Source organism: Mandrillus leucophaeus, unplaced genomic scaffold (genome assembly GCF_000951045.1).
Source record: "Mandrillus leucophaeus isolate KB7577 unplaced genomic scaffold, Mleu.le_1.0 Scaffold124, whole genome shotgun sequence".
In the NCBI taxonomy this organism is placed as follows: Eukaryota; Metazoa; Chordata; class Mammalia; order Primates; family Cercopithecidae; genus Mandrillus; species Mandrillus leucophaeus.
In genome coordinates, this window is record NW_012100765.1 from 1,267,009 (window position 1) to 1,290,613 (window position 23,605).

The 23,605-nt window shown below is 44.8% G+C and overlaps 1 protein-coding gene across 1 annotated transcript in view; it reads left to right on the forward strand.

Moving 5' to 3' along the window:
- The window catches only part of ALPK2 (alpha-kinase 2), a 128,951-nt gene that overhangs the window by 49,822 nt on the left and 55,524 nt on the right, over nt 1–23,605 (forward strand). The window lies entirely within an intron of this gene.

Genomic DNA, 23,605 nt, shown 5'->3' on the forward strand with positions numbered 1-23,605 from the left:
AGTTCCATAAGAAAGTCAGATCAACACAACACAAATTGAAGCGGGTGAAGGTGAGGATGATGACTGAATGCTGACTGAGTGTAGTCAGAATAACTCAGGCGAAAGAACCCCATGGATTGGCCCCAGCATCCAGATTGTTGAAAGTACTCAATTGCTTCTAAGGCAGGTGCTGATAACGCCTGGCCCTATAGCTACTCCGTCCACCTAGGTTCCCTGTGGCTGTAGGTGAAGGCCGTTTCCACCACCTGACAGCTCCCACAGCCTGAGAACTTCATGAGCTGGGAGGTTGCTTAGCCACACCAGAAAGTGGATCTAGAAGTCAGGAAAGTCCTTCACCAGTGGGGGTGGGAGTTGGTAGACTCCATAGCTTCCTGTGGAGTTAGTCTAAGGTATTCATCACGCGATTCCTTAGAGGATCCCCATGTTGTCAGGCCCCTGTTGTCCACAGCAGCCCACAATTGTTCATTCATGTCCCATTTCCTGGTGGTTTTTGCTTCCATCTTATATTCCCCTTTTCTCCCCATGTTTTCTGGGATTATCTCCTGAATAAACTAACTGCATCCGCATTCTTGTCTCAGGGTCTGCTTTCTGGGGGGGGAATCTTTAAGACAATTTCCTAACGCGGACCATTAAGGTTGAACTTCCTGTCCTCCAGGACGCTGAGGACATCCCCTTTTTAGGTTTAACCTTAAAAGATTCTGGCCCATTCCTGAAGGCCCAGTGTTCCAATGCAGCTTATTTCATCACCCTTTCAATATTTCAGCATCCTCGCATAACCATCCAGTCCTGCCTCACGCCCTCCCCAGTAGTCCTATAGCTCTTTATTTTACTGACTTTAGAGCCTTTGCTGCGCACCACACTGGGGTTAGATTGGCAGTATCCTTATTTGTCTCCCCTGCTAGATTTCATATTCCTTGTGGGTCAGTGCTGAGCTTTCTTGGGCACACACAGTATCTGATAGATCTCAATACATGTTAAGTTAAACATTGTCATGTGATCTGATAGGTTTACCTGTTACAGGAGATTTAAACTCAGCGAGTGTGACAACTTCAGAAGCATTGTAATCCCAAATCGTAAAAAAAATCTGAATCACAGTAATTCATTTGAAGTTATTCAAAGATATAAAAATGGAAAAGTAAATCTCTCACTGGCCCTTACGGGGCATAGGACTGCTGAGAATTAGGATCTGGAAAGTCAGCATCTAACTACCTGAGAACTCAGATTGGGCAAATTCTCCAACTCTGGAAAAACAAAAATACCCTATGTCTTTTCCCTATGGAATGAAGGCGGCAGAATGTGCCTAAGGGACCCTGCCCCCTGCAGTAGACTACCCATGCCCATGTAACAGTATGGTATGCAGAATAATCCCCTCCAAATACATCCACATCCTGATTCTCCAAACCTGTGAATATGTTACCAAAGTGAATATGGCAAAAGGGACATTGCAGATGTGATTAAGGTTATCAGCACTGACATAGGGAGATTAGCTTTGACCCAGGTGGTCCCACTTCGTCCCTAGGGTCCTTATAAGTGGAAGAGGGAGACAGGAGCATCAGTCAGAGAAGGATTTGAAGATGCTACTGTGCTGGCTTTGAAGGTCAAGAAAGGACCATGTACTAAGAGATGCAGGCCATCTCCAGAAGCTGGACAGAGGGGATTCTCTCCCTGTGTTAGTTTTCATGCACTGATAAAGACATACCCAAGACTGGGAAGAAAAGAGGTTTAATGGACATATAGTTCCACATGGCTGAACAGGCCTCACCATCATGGCGGAAGGCAAGGAGGAGCAAGTCATGTCTTACATGGATGGCGGCAGGCAAAGAGAGCGCTTCTGCAGGGTAACTGCTGTTTTTAAAACCATTAGATCTTGTGAGACTCATTCACTATCATGAGAACGGTGCAGGAAAGAACTGCCCCCATAATTCAGTCACCTCCCACTGGGTCCCTCCCATGGCATGTGGGAATTGTGGGAGTTACAATTCAAGATGATGTTTGGGTGGGGACACAGCCAAACCATGTCACTCCCTTGGAGCCTCCAGAAGGACATGGCTCTGCTGACACCTTAATTGTAGCCCACTGAGATTCATGCTGGACTTCTGACCTCCCAAACTGCAAAGTAATAAATCTATGTTGTTCTGAGCCACTAAATTTGTGGCAATTTGTTACAGCAGCCATCAGAAACAGACGGAGTAGGTAATTTGAAAATAACATGCTTGAAGGCAAGTCTGGATATCCTTGGTTGGGTTTTTACTTCAGGTGTCGGAGAAGCAGCCCATTCCTCACACAGACTTTGCAAATTTCAGTTGTCTTTGGCTTAGAAAATCTGATGTGCAAGAGAAAACAAGAAAAATGGCAATCTATCTGGCATGAAGCTAGCTTCACTGAGTGTAAGCATCACACCTGGGGACTCAGGAAGTCTCGGAGGGTAAGGCCTGAATCAGAGACTCCACAGCCAATCAACTGTAGAATCCCTAGGCCCTTTCAGGATTCTGCTCAGGAAGTTTCCAAGTCTACAGAATCACTAGGAGCTCCTGGCCTGAGGACTGTGATGGGGTGGACTCCAGGAGAAAGTCTTCTGAGAAGGCCACACCCTGAATTAGACCCCTGGAAAGTCAAAGCAGCAGAGATGGAGCAAAGGAAGGAGGTTGTAGCTGGGGCAGGGATCCTCTGAGCAGCCTTTAGGGCAGGGTTTCTCAATCTGCACACTACTGATATTGTGGGCCAGATAATTCTTTGTTCTGGACAGCTGCCTGTGGGTTGTAGGATGTTTAGCAGCATTCCTGGCCAGTAGCAATCTCTTCCCCTCACCCCCACCCCAGTTGTGGCTATCGAAAATATCTCCAGACATTGCCACATGTCCCATGGGGTGGGGATGGGGCTAAAATCACCCCACGTTGATTAGCTTTGGCTAGATTCTATACCATCACTAATGACAGTTGGGAAAGAAAATAGTTATCTCATTAAAATTAGTGCTGTCCAATAGAAATTTAATGCAAGCCAAATATGTAATTTTTTGTAAGTACAATCACAAATTGTACAACCATTACCACTATTTAATTTCAGAACACTTTCATTATACCCGAAAGAAACCCATACATATTAACAGTCACTTCCTCTCCCCCTCTTCCCCTAGCCCCTGGCAAAATCCTAATATACTTTCTGTCTTGAATAGATTTGCCCATTCTGGACATTTTGTATAAATGTAATCATACAGTAGGTGGCTTTTGTGTGTCTGGCTTCTTTCACTTAGTGTAATGTTTCCAAGGGTCACCCATATGGGAGCATCTATCAGTACTTCACTCCTTTTTATGGCCGAGTAACATTCCATTGTATGGGTATACCAGATTTGGGTTTAGTCACGTATCAGTTAATGGACATTTGGGTGGTTTCCACTGTGTGGCCATTACGAATAATGCTGCTATGAATATTTATGTATGAGATCTTTTTGTGGGCATGTGTTTTCAATTATCTTGGGTAAATACCTAAGAGTGGAATTGCTGGGTAACTCTATGTGTAACCTTTTGAGGAATCATCATACTGGTTTTCAAAGCAGCTATGCCATTTTACATTCCTACCAGCAGTGTATGATGGTAATATACTTATGTCTTTTACTTTTTGGGAAGCCAGATTTTTTAAAACTTCAAAGACACAGGTGAAGTGAACTTTAATATTTTGCTAACTCAGTGTAACCAAATATTTCAATATGTAAACAATGTAAAAATTAATGAGACATTTTACTTTTTTTTGTATTAAGTCTTCAAACTCTGGTGTATATTTTCCACTCATAGCATATCTCAATTTGGATGCTAATTATTCTTTGGAGATACTTAATCTGTATTTAGAGTTCATGAAATTAAGTTGGAAGGGTAGATTCACATATCCAAATTGTTCTAAACCTATTAAAATTTTTTCCTAACAATATCACATGTATCAGCTTTTAAATTTAAATGCACATTAAATTAAAAATTCAGTTCCTCCTTCAAACTACGCATATTTCAAGCTTCACTAACCACATGTGGCTCAAGGTTCCCAGGTTAGATAGTCCAGCTCTAAGTGATTTCTGTTGTCATTGTGATTTTTATATATTTTAGAGATGGGATCTCGTTTTGTCACCCAGGCTGCAGTGCAGTGGTGTGATCATAGCTCACTGCAGCCTGGAAGCTCCTGAGCTCAAGGAATCCTCCCACCTCAGCCTCCCCTGTAGCAGGGACTGCATGCACCCAGCTTTACTGTAATTTTTTAAAAAACTATTGCCCTGGGCCTCAATGTTGGTTTTCTTTCCTGTTTTACAGTTGATCCAATGACAAACTATATATATATATACACACACACACACACATATGTATAGTTTATATGTAATTTATAATTTTATAATAGTTTATATGTATATATACACACTACATATAGTTTATATGTAATTCATATATTATATATAAATCTTTTTCTCTTTAATAGACTATTTTTTAGAGCACTTCTAGGTTCACAGAGACATTGAGCAGGAAGCACAGAGATTTCCCATATATATCCTGCCCCCACAAATGCACAGCCTCCCCCACTATCTACACCGCCTCAGAGACTGCATTTGTTACAGTCGGTAAACCTACATTGACACATCACCATCACCCAAAGTCCATGATTTACATGAGGGTTCCCTCTCGGTGGCGCCCATTCTGTGGGTTTGGACGATGTCTAATGACCTGCCTTCCCCACCGCCACGTGTGATCCTGTCCTAGAGGAAGGGCTGCTTCCTGTATGGCAGTGTTCTTAGCCATGGTCTGCTGGTTTAGAACAAGTGGCAAACAGCAGCACTGGTCACCCATGAGCCCCTCCAGCCTCTCAGCCCTCAACCCTTGCAGACCTTATTTCCAGTGGCCAGCCCTGCTGGGCAGCCCCCACTGCCAGGGCTTTAGTGTCCCAGTTGGCATCCTGGCAGCCATGCCACTCATTGGACAGTCTCCACTGTGTCTCTTGTATCACTTTAAAAACAACATGCCACCCTGCCTCCAGGCCATCTCTCAGGTTACCACAGAGATACAGGACGAAAGAGGACACATTCCATTCATCTGTGAGGTCACAGGTTATTGGGCTTAGGCGATCTTATGTGGAATAGGAAGCTGGGGGGTCGGGGGTAGGTAGCATTTGTCATGAGCTTTCATCATGCAAAGTCTAAGGGCTCATGTCTGCAATGAAGAGACAGCAGCACCATCTCCCCTGGGGCAGGGATGCCACAGCCTGGCCCTCAGGGACTCCAGGTTCATACAGGACAGTGCTTCTCGTCTGGGGAGCTTTTCAAGATTCAGTGAGTCTGGGGAGGGGCCTGAGACCATGCATTTCTAACAGACTCGTAGGGATTCCTACCCTTGGGATAATGAGGGCTTAGGGCTTTCCACAGAAAGGATTAACTATGCCCCACCCTTCCCTCCTACCTTCCTCCACCAGCTCCACTACCCAGTAGCTAATAACAGCTGACATGTATTGAAGGTAGAAATGTGCGGGGCCTGGGCTAAGCACTTTGCAGGGGTTGGCTCATTTCATTATCTCAACAGCCCTGTGAGATAAAGCCTGTCAGCCAGGCTCTACATCAGGAAGCGGCAAAGCCTTGTTTTGAATGCAGTCTGCCTGACTCCAGGCTCTGTCTCTATAGATGAGGTTAAATAGCTTCCCTAATTCCATTTTAGGTCTGAGTTCCTTAGCTCTCTTCAAGACTAAAATAACTGTCGATAACAGTGGTGGCCTCTGGTGAAGGTGACTGAGTAACTGGGTGGGAGGGACACAATTTTTACTATATACCCATTCACTGCATACCTTATGAATTGTGTGTGTCTGTGTGTGTGTGTGTGTGTGTATGATCTAGTCCAATAAATGAATAGCTTTAAAAATTAGTTTTTAAGGCTGGGCGTGGTGGCTCAAGCCTGTAATCCCAGCACTTTGGAAGGCTGAGGTGGGTGGATCACTTGAGGTCAGGAGTTTGAGACCAGCCTGGCTAACATGGTGAAACCCCATCTCTACTAAAAATACAAAAATTAGCTGGGTGTGATGGTGGGTGCCTGTAATCCCAGCTGTTTGGGAGGCTGAGGCAGGAGAATTCCTTGAACCTGGGAGGCAGAGGCTGTGCTACTGTACTCCAGCCTGGGTGACAGAGCGAGACTCTGTCTGAAAAACAAAAGTTTTTAAAAAGCCCAGGGCCTTCACAGTTAGAACCATGTACAAGTAGTAGAGCCTGTTCTCAGGGCAGGGGGATGTACACCACGTTAGGCCACCAGCATCTCCACTGAAATGGTTGGGGTTCTTCGGGCCTCATCCATGCCCCTCCCATTCTCCGGGAGTGTGTAAGACAGAGCTGGCCTGCAACTTCCCACCAGATGATAAAGGCTACACTTAGCACCTGATTGGCAAGGACATTTCCAGAGTAGGTGGACTTTATAATAACAATTCAATAAATAGTAATATTGGTTAATAATGGTGCTATTCAAAGTCAGACACGAGAATTCTTTCCCTTCAGACAGCTTGGCACAAGTCTGAATTGCTCAGTGCTGACCTTTGCTCTTTTGTGATATTTTACATTGACAAAGAAGAGAAAATCAGGATAATAACCAAGAAATGATTAGACTTAGCCATTGTGGGTACCTAGATATGATTCGAATCTCAGTGTTATCTCACTAACCTAAGCTAGTTACTGTACTCCTGAAAATGTGAATTTTAACATATTTTAAAGAAGTGCAGGTTAATTACTTCCAAATCCATATAAGGAGTGAATCTAATTGTTAAGAAGGGTTTACAAGAAGAGGCTCTGGCCAAACCAGTTGTTACTCGAACAACACAAACTTGCAGTTTTCTGTGTTCCCACCCTCTTGAAGTGTTGTGTGTGAAGATTATACCAAGCAGACCCTGCCATGTGCCTGTTGAGCTGTGTAGTAGTCCATTTTCATACTGCTATGAAGAAATACCCGAGACTGGGTTTAATGGACTCATAGTTACACACGGCTGAGAAGGCCTCACAATTATGGCAGAAGGCGAAGGAGGAGCAAAGGCATGTATTACATGGTGGCAGGTAAGAGAGGGTGTGCAAGGAACTCCCCTTTATAAAATCATCAGATCTTGGGAGACGTATTCACTATCATGAGAACAGCACGGGAAAACCCACCCCCATGATTCAACTACCTTCTGTGGGGTCCCTCCCACAATACGTGGGGATTATGGGAGCTACCATTCAAGATGAGATTTGGGTGGGGACACAACCAAACCATATCAAGCTGGTTCCAGTGATGGGCATAAATAGGCTTGTTAACCCCCAGGCCAGATCCTTTGAGTCTCCAGACCTGAGAAAAGGGAGGGCAGAGAAGCCTGTTACTTCGTGGCTGGTCTAAAGGACCAACTGAAGCACAAGACACACTGATCTTGGGGACCCTAGGCAAGAGCCTCAAGAGAATTAGAGGCTGGGGACACTTGGCAGGCTGCTGGGGAGGGGGCATCCCCCATGGGGTGGAAGGAGGAGCACCTGCAGGTCAGTGCCCATTCTGCGATGCTACAGTCTGTCTTATGATCAGGGCTGGAGGATCAGGATGTGGCCTTTAGTGACAGGGAGAAATGAACTCTGAAGCCCAACACACTAACATCATCCGTGGTGCCTAGTTTTCTTCTCCAAACCCCCGCAGTCAGACACAGGAGTGGCAGATTTCCTACTGTTACCATTTTGAACCAACTCTGTGCTGGGCAGACTGCCTTTGTGTTCCACATAGACCTACCCTGAGGAACATCCACATGAATGTCCATCATTCCAACCCCAAAGATGACAGCTGAGCTAACACGTTTGTATTAGTCCGTTTTCATACTGCCATAAAGAACTGCCCGAGGGTGGACACAGTGGCTCACGCCTGTAATCCCAGCACTTTGGGAGGCTGAGGTAGGTGGATCACTTGAGGTCAGGAGTTTAAGACCAGCCTGGCCAACATGGCGAAATCCTGCCTTTACTGAAAATACAAAATTAGCGGGACTTTGTGGCGCACACCTGTATTCCCAGCTACTCAGGAGGTTGAGGCCGGAGAATCGCTTGAACCTGAGAGGCAGAGGTTGCAGTAAGCCAAAATCACGCCACTGCACTCTCCAGCCTGCAGTCTCCAGTGAGACTCTGTCTCAAAAAATAAAAAACACAAAACCAAACTGCCCGAGACTGGAAAATTTATAAAGGAAAGGGATTTAATATGACTCACAGTTCAGCATGGCTGGGGAAGCCTCATGAAGTTTACAATCACGGCAGAAGGCGAAGGATAAGCAAGCACCTTTTTCACAAGGCAGCAGGAAGGAGAAATGCCGAGTGAAGCAGGGAACAGGCCGTTAGAAAACCATCAGATCTCGTGAGAACTCACTATCACGAGAACAGCATGGGAGAAACCACCCCCATTGTTCAACTACCTCCACCTGGTCTCTCCCTTGACACGTGGGGATTCTGGGGATTACAATTCAAGATGAGATTTGGGTGGGGACACAAAGCCTAACCATATAAAGCACTTACTTCGTGTATCAAGTACTGGAGCAAGCAGTCTCCATGCCTCACTGAGCCTACTTGTAGTGAAACTCCCTGAGCTGGAGTCCTGACGGTGGTTGCTGATGCGTTCTTAGCCTTCAGGCCCTATGTCTAACCCATTCCCAAATCCTGTCTGTTCTAATTCCACAGTGTCTCCTGCATTGGAATCTTCCACTCTGTATTAGATTCCAAGGTCTGCCATAACAAAGCACCCAAAACTGGGGTGCCTTCAAACATCAGACCTTTATTTTCTCACAATTCAGGGAGCACAGTCTGAAATCAGCAGACCGTTGGCGACATTGGTTTTCCCTGGAGGTTTGAGAGAGAAGCCATCCCACACTTCCCTCCTAGCTTCGGTGGTGACCAGCAGCCCTTGGGGTTCCTTGGCTTGGAGCCAACATTAATCCAATCTCTGCCTCCATCATCACACGGCCTTCTTCCCTGCGTGTCTCTGTGTTCAAACTTTTCTCTTACTATAAAGACAACAGTCACTGGATTAGGGCCCACTGTAATACAGTATGACCTCATTTTAATGTGATTACATTTGTGAAAACCTATTCCCAAGTAAGGTCACATTCTCAGGTACAAAGGGTTAGAACTTGAACTTATTTTTGGGGGACACAATCAACCCACTCTCCATTCTCCCAGCCACCACAGTAGCCCAGGCTTCCTAATTTCATCTGAGCCACTGCCATCGCTTTCTTTCTAGATCATTAACAACCTTCTTTCCTTATAGAACACCTGCCTACCCTAAATCTTGATCACCTCCCTACACAGAACGTAAGTTTCAGGAAGACAGAGACTTTGGCTGGTGATGTTTTCCTTAGAAGCTAGGACAAGGCCAGGAACATTGACGGCTTTCAACAAGTATTTGTTGAATAAAGGAATTAATGAATGTACATGCATCAGCAGCAAATATATTGATTCTGCATCTTTCCTTGATACACTCGTCCCTTCTCTTCTCCCCAAAGTAGATTAATTTCTACTGTAGCAAGTTATTTCTGTCTCTGTGCTAGACTTTACCTATAGTCATTTGTTTACCCAGCTGGGGTGTTATTCTGTGAGCTGGGTGGGGACAGGCACTAGGTCTGATTCATCTTGGAATGCGCTGAAGAAACACAGTGTCTGTCAATATTTGTTGAAAGGAATTAGATTAGTTAATGAGGCAAGACAGAAACATGAAAAATTATATTCCCCCGCCCCCTCCAATTGACTGCCTCTACCACATTTGCAGAACTGGGGTGGGGGCGGGAGGCAGGGCAGGAGGTAAAATTGCAAATTCTGTAAGTTCCCCTTTCTGCTGATGCTTGAAAAATTATCTTTCTGAGTCAGCACAGGTATTTTGATACTGCCTTGCGATTTGGGGCATTTTTTTTTTTTAAGTGATGATTTAAAAACAAGTGCTTTCACATTTACCATCAAACTGATGGGGTTGGGTGGGAAAATAACCATCATGAGAACCATTTACTCCTTCCTCTTTTAAATTTCTAGTTCAGGGTCTAAATCTGACCATAAACTTAAGGAACTCTTCAGTCCCTGCCTCTCCATAAGGAGACAGCAGAACATTCCGCTCAGGCATGGGTTGGTCTTCATCAGAACATTCTGAAGTGGCTGGTGCTGACTGCAGGGTCTGGAAGGCTGGGCTGGTGACAATGATAGTGACAAGAAATGGACTTGGTTGCACTGAATTCCACTCTCTGGACAGACTTTGCTTAGCACAGAAGTAGACATAACTTCAGGAGAGGGACAATCTTCCTATCATTGCCCTGACACTAAAACTTCATTTGAAACCTTTCTCTTCTCAAGTCTGTACCACCCAGTCAAGTGACTATGCTTCACTGCTGATTGTGGAGAGCAAACCGGGGACCATGGAGTGGGGGGCCAGAAGGACAGGCTGGGGAAAGAATGGATTGCTTTAGTGGGTTGAATCGTGTTCCTTGCAATTTTGTGCACCTGGAACCTCAATATTTGGCCTTATTTAGTAATAAGGTCTTTGCAGATATAATTAGCTAAGATAAGGTCATACTGGACTAGAGTGGGCCCTAAATCCAGTGACTGGTGTCCTTATAAGAAGAGGAGAGGACACACGAAAAGACATAGAGGGAAGATGGCCACATGAAGATGGAGGGAGAGATTGGAGTGATGCATCTACAGGTCAAGAAATGGCGAGGATGGCCAGGAGCCACCAGAAGCTGGAAGAGGCAAGGGAGGACTCTCCTTTTGTGCCTCCAGAGGAGTGCAGCCCTGGCGATACCTTGAATGCACACTTCTGACCTCCAGAACTGAGGGAGTAAAGGTGTAGTGTTTTAAGCTGCCCAGTTTGTGGTCATTTGCAGCCCTAGGAAACATGTACAGTTGCCAATAGTATAGATACAGTGAATTATTAAGAAAGAAAATGTGGTTTTTTTCCCATTTTTGTTTCCAGTACCTTCTAAAGAAGCCAAGGAAACTAGGGTTACCTCCGTCTCGGGGGTGAGATGGTGATGAGGTGAAGAGGATTATACACAACAGAGATGGGGAAGGGGTTGTACATGATAGAGGCAGGGATGGGGTTGTAGGTGATGGAGAAGGGATGGGATTGTATGTGATGGAGGTGGGGATGGGGTTGTATGTTTTGGAGATGAGGATGGAGTTGTATGTGATGGAGATAGGAATGAGGTTGTATGTGATGGAGATGGGGATGGGGTTGTACATGATAGAGATAGGGATGGGGTTATATGTGATGGAAGTGGGGATGGGGTTGTACATGATGGAGGTGGGGATGGCGTTGTATATGATGCGGATGGGGCTGTACATGATGGAGATGGGGCTGTACATGATAGAGTCAGGGATGGGGTGGTATGTGATGGAGATGGGGATGGGGTTGTATATGATATATATGGGGGTAGAGTCATATATGATGGAGATGGGGATGGGGTTGTGTGTGATACAGACAGGGATGGGGTTGTTCATGATGAAGGCAGGGATGGGGTTGTATGTGATGGAGATGGGGATGGGGAATGGGGTTATATGTGATGGAGATGGGGATGGGGAATGGGGTTATATGTGATGGAGATGGGGATGGGGGTTGTACATCATAGAGACCAGAATGTGGGTTGTCCTGTGAGAGAGGCATAGATAAGGGTTGTGCTGTGGAAAGCAAACAGATGAAAATAAATAGGTTTTGTATTTGTTTAAGCAGGACAATAACCTTACAGTCTGGCTTTGTTGAGAGTTTTCCATGTTCCTTTCTTCTTAGATCAGAGAATCTTATCTTTGCACAATCTGAAAGCAAACAGGTGTGAGGGTGTGGACAAGTGGACACAGCTTTCCCTGCTCAGAGCTACTGGGAGGTGACAGAGACAGAGTCAGGGCGAGAGGGGCACGTAGGTCCTGACTTCATGTTTTGCGATGCCAGGATTGTGGTGGAGCAAGCTAAGGGAAACTGAGAGGACAGGAGAGCTTTGCCTGCTTCCCTTTCTGGACACAGGAACTAGCCACCCTCCCACCTACCCATGTGGGGCAGCTCAGACACCGTCTTCCAGAGGGTGGGGTCAGCACGACTAGAAGGTGAGCATTCCCTACAGGACTGCCCAAGGGATTGGACCAGAGCAGGCTTAATCAGAAAGAAAATTTTGTTATTTTCCACTCATCTTCCATATCCCTGAATGGGGGCCCATGAGGAAGACAGGATAAGTTCCAGAGACAACATAAAGGGACTGTATGTACTCATGCACCTGAGAAGTAAGGTGTGTCAATTTTCAAGCCACCATATGCACAAATATCAGCTCAGTGCATATTTTGCCTTCCTAGCTCAAATCACAACATTGAATTCCAGATGTTTTCTTTCTCCTTGGTTCTCCAAGCATTTCCCCACTAACTTCAGCTTCCCAGGAACTTTTTTGTGAATCATTATTTTTCCTTCCATCTACAAGGGGAAAGTTTGTTTCGATGGATACTTCCAAAGGGGCCCCTGAATTTCTGGTGTAATCTGCACCAGAGTCCTCCTCAGTTCACATCCTACCTTTGATTTCCCTCATCTTTAAATGCAACCCTGCTGTTGTACATTGCAACTCTATAGCTCTGTGCCCAAGGTAAACTGGACATCTCCACTTTCCATGCGTGGTGCCTGGCTATAGTCGGTACAGTTATGCTGATGTCTTCTAGGTGGTACATACTTGAAACCTCAATTATTTGTGGTTAGAACAAAAGATGCTTCTCTCTCTCTACTCAAAAGAGAACATAAAGCTTCTGTTTAGATCTAAAAAAGACCCCGGCAAAGCAGGCAACAAACTATTAGTGATGAATAAGAGATTGAGTTTAGTAGAAGCTACATATTGACCAAAATGCAGGAGCCTGGGGCAATTTTCGGGTAGGAGATCAATGTCTCAACAGAGAGATGGTGAGTTTTGACACAGAGAAGAGAACCAGGCTGAAGACGCAAAACCTTCCTACATATGTTGGCAAAGGGATGTTGGATGAAGATCAGATTGGATAGATGTTCACTCATTTGACATAATTTCTGAGCATTTACCATGTTCATTGCACCAGGTTGAACAACACTAATGCTGTTGTCCCTCTCCGTGATCTCAATATCCCAGGAAATTTTGTTTCTTGTTTGGAATGAAGCTGTCTCTCCATCTTAGCAGGAAATGTTACTGCCTGCTGCATCACCTGTGGTTGTACTGCCAGAGGGGTTATTTTCTGCCAATCAAGCAGCAAAGCCTGGCTGGGCGCAGTGGCTCACGCCTGCAATCCCAGCACTTTGGGAGGCCGAGGTGGGTGGATCACTTGAGGTCAGGAGTTTGAGACCAGCCTGGCCAACAAGGCGAAACCCCGTCTCTACTAAAAATACAAAAATTAGCTGGCCATGGTGGCACTTGCCTATCATCCCAGCTACTTGGGAGGCTGAGGCAGGAGAATCACTTGAACCTGGGTGGCAGATGTTGCTGTAAGCCGAGATTGCACCACTGTACTCCAACCTGGGCAACATAGTGAGACTCTGTCTCAAAAAAAAACAAAAAACAAAAAACACACACAGAAAAAACAACAACAACAAAAACAAAACAAGAAACAAAACCTGAGGTCCTATCACTATCCTGCTGACTTACTAGAGAAGAGATATAGGATATAAGGAATCGTCAAGCCCCAAACCTGCACTTTCTCGTCATTTTTTGGTAATGAGCGTCTGAGGCAGGTGACTAGCTTAATATTTATGTTTATATTCAGATTTTCCAATAGCGAATACCATCACTGCTGTACACTTTGAAGCCCACGCTGAATAGGCAAAGTACTAGTGTAGTAATCGTGACAAGTATTTCCTGCTTCTAAAGTTTACAAGAACTTGCTTTATATAATGTATTATTGTCATTGCAGTGTGGTAATTGCTACTACCTTGGTTTTGCTTTTACTCACAAATTCTAAAAACTATAAAGAGATATAGATTTGAAAATATTCTCCTAGAACCTAAGAATTAATTTTTTCCCCTTATCATTTAGTCTGAAATCTGCAGGAAAGTTTCAGTCTGTGGGACGTAAACAATACCATCCCACTCACCCCAGGCTCATGGTCTACAACAGAGATTCATTCTGAGGCTCAATGAGCCCTTAACAGGAGATCCATAGGCCCAAGGGGGTCAGAAACTCCCCTGAAATGATGTTCAACATTGCGTGGGTAAAACAAGACTTTCTGGGAAGAAGCCATAAGTTTTCTTGGCTCTTCAAAGCAGCCTGTATCTTACAAAGGGCTAACAACATTGGAAGCGTAGGCCACTGGTGTTGCATTCTGTGGCTGTGATGATTTTCATTGGCTTGGACTAGGTCTGTGAGCCTCTAGGACTCTGCAGGATCAACCACAGGGTCTATATGCCAACACAGTGCAGTCTACCAAAGACACAAGGCACTTAATGCCTAGACGAGGGAGAAGCAAAGAGACCACAGAGGCAGAGGAACTTGGAATCCAGAGAGTGCATGTTCATGGTGAGCTGTTCTCCAGCCCACTGTCTCTTCCCGGCCCCTCTCGGGGGCCTCACTGGCTCATTCTTGGGTCGGTCTACCTATGGTGACATGGTGACATGCTTTATCCTTTTCCCTACAACTCTCCCGGTTAATAGAGAAGATTAGATCTAGAAGCGTTAGAAGTCCAAGGAAAATCTGATTGCAAGTGAGGGGTGAAGCTTAAGCCCCATTTACTTGGCAGCAGGTCACAGAACACCAAAGCTTTTGGGAAACAAGAGGTATTATCTAACTCTTACTTTACTGTGGAGGAAAGACTCCAAGAGACTTGGTGACTTCTCTAAAGCCACTTCCTGTATAGCAGCAGACCCGAGACCAAACCCCAGTTTTCTGAGACTCAATCATCTTTCCATCACCCTACTCCATTTTCCTCTCACCTCCTCATCCAAGTCCTGGTCGTTTTAAGACACAGCAAACAAAAAAACAAAAAGACAAAACAAAACCAAAAAACCCCGCAGAGACTATTCAGAAATGCCTAGTGGAATTCGAAAGAAATCATGGGCCTTCATAGCGCCATCTTTTCTTATGTTTGCATACAGTTGCACTTTATGGAAATTATGGCTCACTCACTCTCTCTCTTCTCCCAGAAATCTCCCATCATCTATGTAGGAAAACACCGATGCATGCAAGAAAAGAAGACAGCTGTTCTTGTGACCCATTTCACATGAGTTTGCCGTTACATGGTCCTCTCCTGTGTTGGAATAGTTGGCATATCCCATCCTTTGCAATGTACAACCCAAAATCCTCAAGTCATAAATTTCTATGCCATTTTACCAACATTAACTGCATTAATGTGAGTAAAGCAGTTAGAACAGTAACTGCCATGTGTTAAAAAGGCTGTAGGGCTTAGCAATTATTACTATTAATAGTAGCGTTACTACTTAGCTCACATCACCTGAGATGTACAACAAATTCATACGCTCATGGCTCATGCTCTAGTGCCCTTCCACTCGTACCATATCACCAGGCAAAGACTGCCACTGAATGCACAGAGCTCCTAGGAAGGGTGTGAGCCATGGAAATCCAGGCCTCTCCCAGCAGAAGATCAAATCAGTATTTTACAAACTCTATGACTCCCAAGAAATGAAGACAGAATTGTAATACCAGTTGGTTGAGAATTTCTTGTCCCTTAGGAGGGAATGGAATGAGGAAGAGCTGGTCAGATACAGGAGTGTTTAGCATCTATTTCAGGACTGGAGGTTTTAGATGAATATCAAGGAAGGTACAGTCCTCCAATCTATTATGTGTTATTGTAACATTCAAAGCCTTTAAGAGAAGCTTCTTTCTGGGCAATCAGGCAACTCCTAAAAATAAACTCAAGTTCCTGAAATATTCTAGCTTGCCTTTAAGCTTTCTTTGGCTGGGGACCGGGCTATCTATTTTCAGTTTTGCAGCCCCAGGTGGTATGGATTTGATCTATCGAATGACAAACGGCCGAATGACGCTCTGCCTGTTGTGACAGCTCAGCAGATATTTAGGAAAGGTTATCCGTGGGGGAGGCTACAGCAGCCCAGAATGGCCAGAGAGAGGGGAAGGTCTCATTTAAAGTTTCCTGGAACCACAGGGGAAAATTGATGATGTGTAGACAACTGGTGAAGGACACAGTGCTATTTCTACCTACCTCATCCAGATAAAAGGAAAGAACATTAAAAGAACACTAAAAAAAAAGAAAAAGAAGCTGGAGAATGAAAATTATGCATGGTAGGGCATGTTGGCACATGGAAGACTGACCAGCTGAAGCTAGGGACCGAGTGGCTTGGCCCTCCTGGCCCCGGGGGCTTCTGATTGGCTTTCGAACTGTGGCCTCTCTCCTTTGACAATCAATCTTCTCATATTTCCCATTCTCCCTCCCCCACTCTACTTCAAGTTCACCTTGCCTCAGGCCCTTTGATCCCTTGGCATTCTGACCAGCACCTTGAACTCCCTTCCAGGGACCACACCCCTTGCTCTACGGGACACTGTCCTTCCAGCTAATCCCTACCAGGAGCTGCCCAGAGCCTCCAGAGGGCTCCAGGGTGACCCTCACCTGGCTTCCCCTTCTTCCCTCAGCCATGTATTTTTCTCTCCTATCCATTAGGCTGCTGAGAAGCTGCAGTTAACGAATATTTAGCTAGCTAATAGCGGCGTAAAACATAAGGCTCTTTGTTGTTGTTCACAAGAAGTCTGGGGCTAGTGAAAGTCTCTGTGTCATTCCAGTAGCTCGATGATGACTGCAAATCTCCGACTTCCTTCTCTCTTTCTGCTGCACCAGTCATAGTGTGCTGGCTTTTCATTTTCATGCCCCAGGACTGAAAGATGAGAGCTGCAGCACCAGACATTACATCCTGATTGAAGGAAGAAGGAGGGGATAGGCAAGGTAACCACCATGTCTATACCTTACACAAGGAAAGCAAAGCTTCCCCAGAAGTCCCTTGGTGGGATTCCTTGAACGTCTCATTAGGCAGACTGACCCCTTTGCCCCATCTAGCTATGTAAGAGGCTGGGAGAGTGTGTGGTTTTCCAGCATTCTTAGTTGGAGGTAGCAAGAGACAAGGGGCTTGGGGATACTGTTGAGTTAGCCAGCCAACAGTGTCTACCATATCTGCCCAGTCCAATCAGTCGAGAAGTCCCTTAGACTGCATGAAAATGTTCAAGAATCTCAGAATTGATACATATGACATAAGAGTACAACCTCTGATTTTTGCACTGCAGGAATTTTATCGTTGAAATAGAAGAGGATGATACAGTGATGACCTTCCACACTCTGTCCTGGAGCAGTGCTGTTAGTTAAGTTTCATCCACTTGACTATTAGCACAACTTGTCAAGAATTGTTATCTATCTTTTCCATGTACATCTTGTCTCTTCAACTGGATTATAAGCTATTCGAGGAGAGGGATCTTATCTCATACAAACTTCTATTGTTAGTGACTCACATTAGTGTCATGCACTTGGCTGGCATGAAAGATACTCATTAACGCTAAAAAGCATAACCTTGAACATCCTGGGGTGCACAAAGAGGAAACACACCTTTCCATTAAATCCATGGCAGACATTCCTAGGAGGCAGAACTTTTGGAAAGGCCAATAAATGAAAATAACGTGTTTGTGGAATCAGAGGCATGCTGAATGGGATTTCAATTGAAAAATGCTATTCAAGCATTAAGTTTCCAAGCTGAATGTTGCTTTCTTTTTTTTTTTTTTTTTTTTTGAGACGAAGTCTCGCGCTGTGTCACCCAGGCTGGAGTGCAGTGGCGCGATCTCGGCTCACTGCAAGCTCCGCCTCCCAGGTTCACGCCATTCTCCTGCCTCAGCCTCCGAGTAGCTGGGACTACAGGCGCCCGCCACCACGCCCGGCTAGTTTTTTTGTATTTTTAGTAGAGACGGGGTTTCACCATGTTAGCCAGGATGGTCTCGATCTCCTGACCTCGTGATCCACCCGCCTCGGCCTCCCAAAGTGCTGGGATTACAGGCTTGAGCCACCGCGCCCGGCCTAATGCTGCTTTCAAAAAGAGGCTTGGAAACGTTACTAAATTTGGTTTACCCTTTCCCCTCCTGTATTCATTCATCTGCTTATTCATTCAGCAAAATTATCTGAGTCCCTACGTGCTAGGTTCTGGAGACTCAGAAATGAATAACAGAGTTCCTGTTCCTGCCCTTAGACCTTGTAGGGAAGCAGAGAAATTGACAGACCGCCATGTGGCACCTAAGAAGGACGTTTGCAGTCTCATATCCAAAATGTTTCGGGAGCTCAGAAGTTCTGGATTTAAATTAGGGGGAGTTCCCAGCCCTTGGTGAGGTGGGATTTGTTCCAACTTATCCGATTGGAAATGCTGGGTTCAAAAGGGCTCGGTAGCCTCAGAGACTTGGCTTTAAATCCTGGCTCTGCCTTTGACTGTGAGACCCTGGGGAGACTTCTCATCGCCAAACATTATTGACCTCATGTGTCGGTTTTTAATTCATGCCTCTCAGCTCTGAATTCACCCTTCAATATGTGCCCTGTACTAATGAAATTCCCTTATTCTTCTTTAAAGTAAGCACAGTGTTACACTTTCTCAGCAGAAGGCACTGGAAGGACACTGCAGGAGGAACAGAATTCCTCTCACTTCAGCATTGGTGGAGTTGGAGAGCCTGTGGTTATCCTGCCCCAGCCATGGGGCCCAGAACGTGGTCATCTGCAACCCTGTAGCCTTAGCGTAGTGATACCCTTTCTGCTGCCCTCTGTCTTTGGAAACCGGAGCCCCACGTGGCCCCCAGCTCTTAAAGCCTCCTGCCTGTATCAACACACAGATTGCCTCCACCAATCTCCTGTGTGGCCTACACACAGCCGCCCGAGGCCTGGTGCACAGAGCACTTATTCCCTCTGTGTCTTAGTCCATTTTCTTTGCTTGTAACAAAATACCTGAAACTGAGAAATGTATAAAGAAAAGGAACATATTTCTTACAGTTCTGGAGGCTGAGAAGTCCTAGGTAGAGGGCCTGCATCTTGTGGGGGCCTTCTTGCTGTTGGGGACTCTCTGCAGAGTCCCAAGGCAGAGCAGGGCATCACATGGCAAGGGGGCTAAGCATGCTCTATGCCACCTCAGGCCTCTCTTCCTCTTCTTATGAAGTCACCAGGTCCTCTCCCTTGATAACGTATTAATCCTTTAGCCCATTAATTCATTAATTCATGAATAGATTAATCCCTCCATGAGGGCAGAGCTCCCATGATTCAATCACCTCTTAAAGGCTCCATCTATCAGTGTTGCCACATTGGGGATTAAGTTTCAATAGGAGTTTTGAGTGGACATTCAAACTAGCACTCTGCAAAGCCCTGACCCACACCACATGTAGCCCACAAGCTCGAAGGCCTCAGCCCCTGTGACCACCCATGCCCAGACTCCCCTCCTCACCCACGCCACTGCATGCTGACCACCTACTCCCTACCTGCACTTAGAAGGGAGGTCTATTGCTTTTCCCAGCAATTCCAGGCCAGCTCTGGTCTGGATGCACCAGTGAACTTCTATGCTATCTGGTGGCCTAAACACACCTTCTCCAAGTCGGTCTAAACCCCTTCCAACTTTGTTCTTCCTTGGTACTTTCCCTTGCCTAGAGTGCTATAGACAGTTTCCTTATACCTTGTAGCACTCTCCTATCACAGTCAACAATTCTTTATATTGAACTTCTCTTATATAACCTTCTGTGTGGTTTCTATGATTGGACCCAGGCTATTCATCCCATCAGTAAAGAAGAGATGATAACATCTTTTTCTCAGATTTATTTTACAGATCAGATGAGAAAACCCTAATAAAGCTCATAGCTCAAGGCTCTGCCTGTCAGAGCTCCCCAACTTCCTCTTTTCCTGAGCTACTGCTGTCTTTTCATAGAGAAGAAGGAAAATTAATATCAGTGAGTGAGTGCCTTCTGGGCACCAGGCAATATGCCAGGCACTTGACAAGATGGTGCTGACATGCATGTGGTTAGTCTTAGAGGAGGAAACAGAGGGTCAGAGAAGCTGAAGAGGTTACCTGTGGTCGTGCATGGTATATCCAATTAAGCTGGGCTAGAACCCCTGGTTGCTAGTCCTCCAAGTCCACGCACCACACACAATAGTGGGCTTGCTCCTAGAGCCCCAAACACTCCTTTTTTCACTTGAATGAGTACAATTTGCCTACATAAGGAAACTGTTTCAGCACTCACTCTAAGTTTCAGCACTCACTCTATGCTGAGAGTAGGTGCACAGCAGGAGAATCATTTGCTAGAGTTCTTTTGTAATGACTTAACTAAGAAATCTCCTCCTAAAAGAAAGATCTGACTCACTGGGAAGGTGTGAGTCTGTGGTTTCCCTTTCTCTGTGAGCTGGCCTCAGGATGAGAACTGAGGAGCCTGCTCTTGAAACCGATGCCGTAAGCAAGTACAAATATGGACTGGGCTGTTAAAGGCTTCACATAAAAAAAAAAAACCCCATTGGTTAAAATCAAATGTATGGAATTGCACATCAGCAACGGGCCAGTTGTATAGTTTGTTGCTTCAACATAACTTCCATAGGCCAGCAATCTTTATTATGTTCATTGATGTTTCCCAGCTGCCTAGAACAGTGCCTGGTATAAAGTAGATGGTCACTAAATGTGTGTCAAATGTATGAATGTACATAGTCAAGGATTCAACCAATTTTTTTACACGTGGAGCTTCACTAGGGTATTTTAAAGTAGAATTTTAATTTAAAAGCAAGAGGGGAGATATGGTTTGGATCTGTGTCTCCACCAAATCTCACACTGAGATGTAATCCCCAATGTTGGAGGTGGGGCCTGGTGGGAGGTGATTGGATGATGCGGGTGGTTCCTCATGAATGGTTTAGCACCATCTCCTGATACTGTTCTTATGACAATGAGTGAGTTCTTGGTCTGGTTGTTTAAAAGTGTGCAGCACCACCCCCCCCAACCCTACTCGCTCTCCCTTGGTCCTGCTTCTGTAGGGTAAGATGCCTCTTCCGGCTCTGCTGTCTGCCATGAGTAAAAGTTCCCTGAGGCCTCTCCAGAAGCAGTTGCCACCATGCTTCCTGTACAGCCTGTGAAACTGGGAGCCAAATAAACCTCTTTTCTTTATAAATTACCCAGTCTCAGGTATTTATAGCAGTGCGAGAACTGACTAACACAAGAGGAAAGGTGGAAATAAATCTTAATGGAATATGATTATTTTGTAAATCAAGGCATGATACCATAATGATCTATTCCAGTGACCAAACTCACCCTAATCAAAACTTACTTGTCTTGTGTTTAATTCTCTTCAGATGTCAATCTCTTCTAGGTGCCCACTTATTACTTTACTGATGTAATAGTAATCAATCATGGAAGAATAAAGGTACCATCCCAGTAAATGTCATAGTAACTTTTTAACTGAAGCCCTTTGGAAAAAATTGCCCAGTGCCTGACAGAGAATTCTGTACATGACAGCTACTCCGTAAATGTCTGTTGACACTGATGATACTGTGATAATACCAGGACCTTAAAATAAGGGACTGACATAGGTAGTGGAAATTCAGGCAGGACAGAAAGGCCGGACAGAGGGGTGGTGGTGTTTTTGATTGGGCGGTCTCTCTACACATTTCACATAATGACCAGAACGTTCCCTATGTTTTCTGTGCTTAATGACTCAGTCTATTTGTGCTATAGCATATTCTTAAAAGGTTGAACCAAAAGACCAAATGAGAAAAATACTCTATACGTGTGTTATACATATTGAGGTATAGAGAGGAAACCATATGCCCATCAAATTCTTTTTTTAAAAAAAAATCTTGTCCCTTATTTCTCAGAAATTATATTTCTTCTTTTTAATAAAGAAGAAAAAGGGATATAGAAAGGGAGTAAATATATTTTTCTTCCCAGGAACACCAGGATAACCAGTAGTGCTTATGGTTCAAAGTCTCCTTTAAAACAGGGTTGTTGCAAAGTCCGGAGCAGATGAAAGTTCAAACCCTTTCAAGTGTAGGGCTCTAATGGGTGAAGTTGGCTACAGCTGTCTCAACTGGTACATGGTTCATTCATTTATTCATTCTCTCAACAAACACTTTGTAAGCACCTACTGCATGTTAATCGCTATAACAGGCCTTCACTAGAACATAGAATGGGAGATTCCTGTAGAGGAGCATTTGCCTGTCTTGTATCCCCATTATCTAAAACACTCTCTAGTACCCTGGAGGCATTCACCAAATATTTGTTGAAAGGGTAAGTAGTCCCAGCACTCGTGGAGTTTATACTAAATTTCTTTCTTGTTTAGTTAGCATTTTTATGCCCATCAAATATGAGTTAAATTAACCTCAAAGTAGCTTTAAAAGAGAAAATGAGAGATGAATGACTGACAGGCTGTAAGCAGCCTGGGAGAAGTGTGGAAAGAGGTGTGGTTATGCTGTTGTCCTCTTTCCCACGGGCAGTACTACAGGGATTGACCACAAGGTAGTAAGACTGATTCTCACGTATGATTTGTGAGAATCAGTCTCATGACATTGGAGCTATGAAATGCACATGAACATTTCAGCTCTGTTTTGTCATACGCTGGGAGACAGACTTCATCCCCACCCCTGAACCCCATCCCGCCAAGGCCAGTCATCTGTTCCCTGCACATCTGAATGGGGCTGTCCAAGGCAGGAGTCCTGGGAGCAAAGACTGAGTTGCTTCAGAAATTAGAAGCAATTTTCTTCTCCTTGGCTGGACATAAGTTTTCTTTGTTTTGAAATAATCAATGAGTTAAAAGTTTCGCTGCTTCCTTGAACAATATCCAATATCATAGAACATTCATATAGTACCATGAAAGGCTCAATCCTCGGAATGTGAGAGGTTTCTTTTTCTCTACCTTCCTCTCTTCCTCCCTCCCTCCCCCTCTCCCCTTTTCTCGAAAACCTAAGCAGTCCTGAATCTTCTTTTTCTTATAGAGGTGGTCTGTCTGCCATTGGGCATCTATCTTAAAGTCTGGGATACATTCTGGGATGTTTATAAGCAACTCTAGGAAAGAAATGATTGGCAGTGCTGGTGGCCAATCATAAGTCCATTTATTCATTAGAGGTGGGTTCAAAGGCAGCCTTCTTTCTGTTTTTTAGTAACCTTATTATCTTAGTGCATTTCATGTTGCTATAACAGAATTCCTGAGATTGGGTAGTTTATCAAGAAATGAGGCCTATTTGGCTCATGATTCTGGTGGCTGGAAAGTTCAACATTAGGCATCTGCATCTGGTGAGGGCCTCAGTCTGCTTCCAACTCACGAAAGGAGGCAGAGGGGAGCTGGCATTTTCAGAGATTGCATGGACAGAGAGGAAGCAGGGTGGGGGTGGGGATGGTGCCAGACTCTTTTTAACAACCAGGAAGCAATAGACTGAGAACTCGCTCATCCTCCCGCACCCCTAAGGGATGGCATAAATCTATTCATGAGAGATCCACCCCCATAACCCAAACACCTCTCATTAGGCCCCACCTTCAACCCTGAGGATCAAATTTCAACATGAGGTTTGGAGGGGGCAAGTATCCAAACCATAGCAATTATTAACCAGCAAGCTGTCATATTTTGGGGACAAAGATTGCTTATTGCTGTTTTGTAAGTACTGTTTATTTCATTTATTATGATCATGTGAGATTCATCTTTC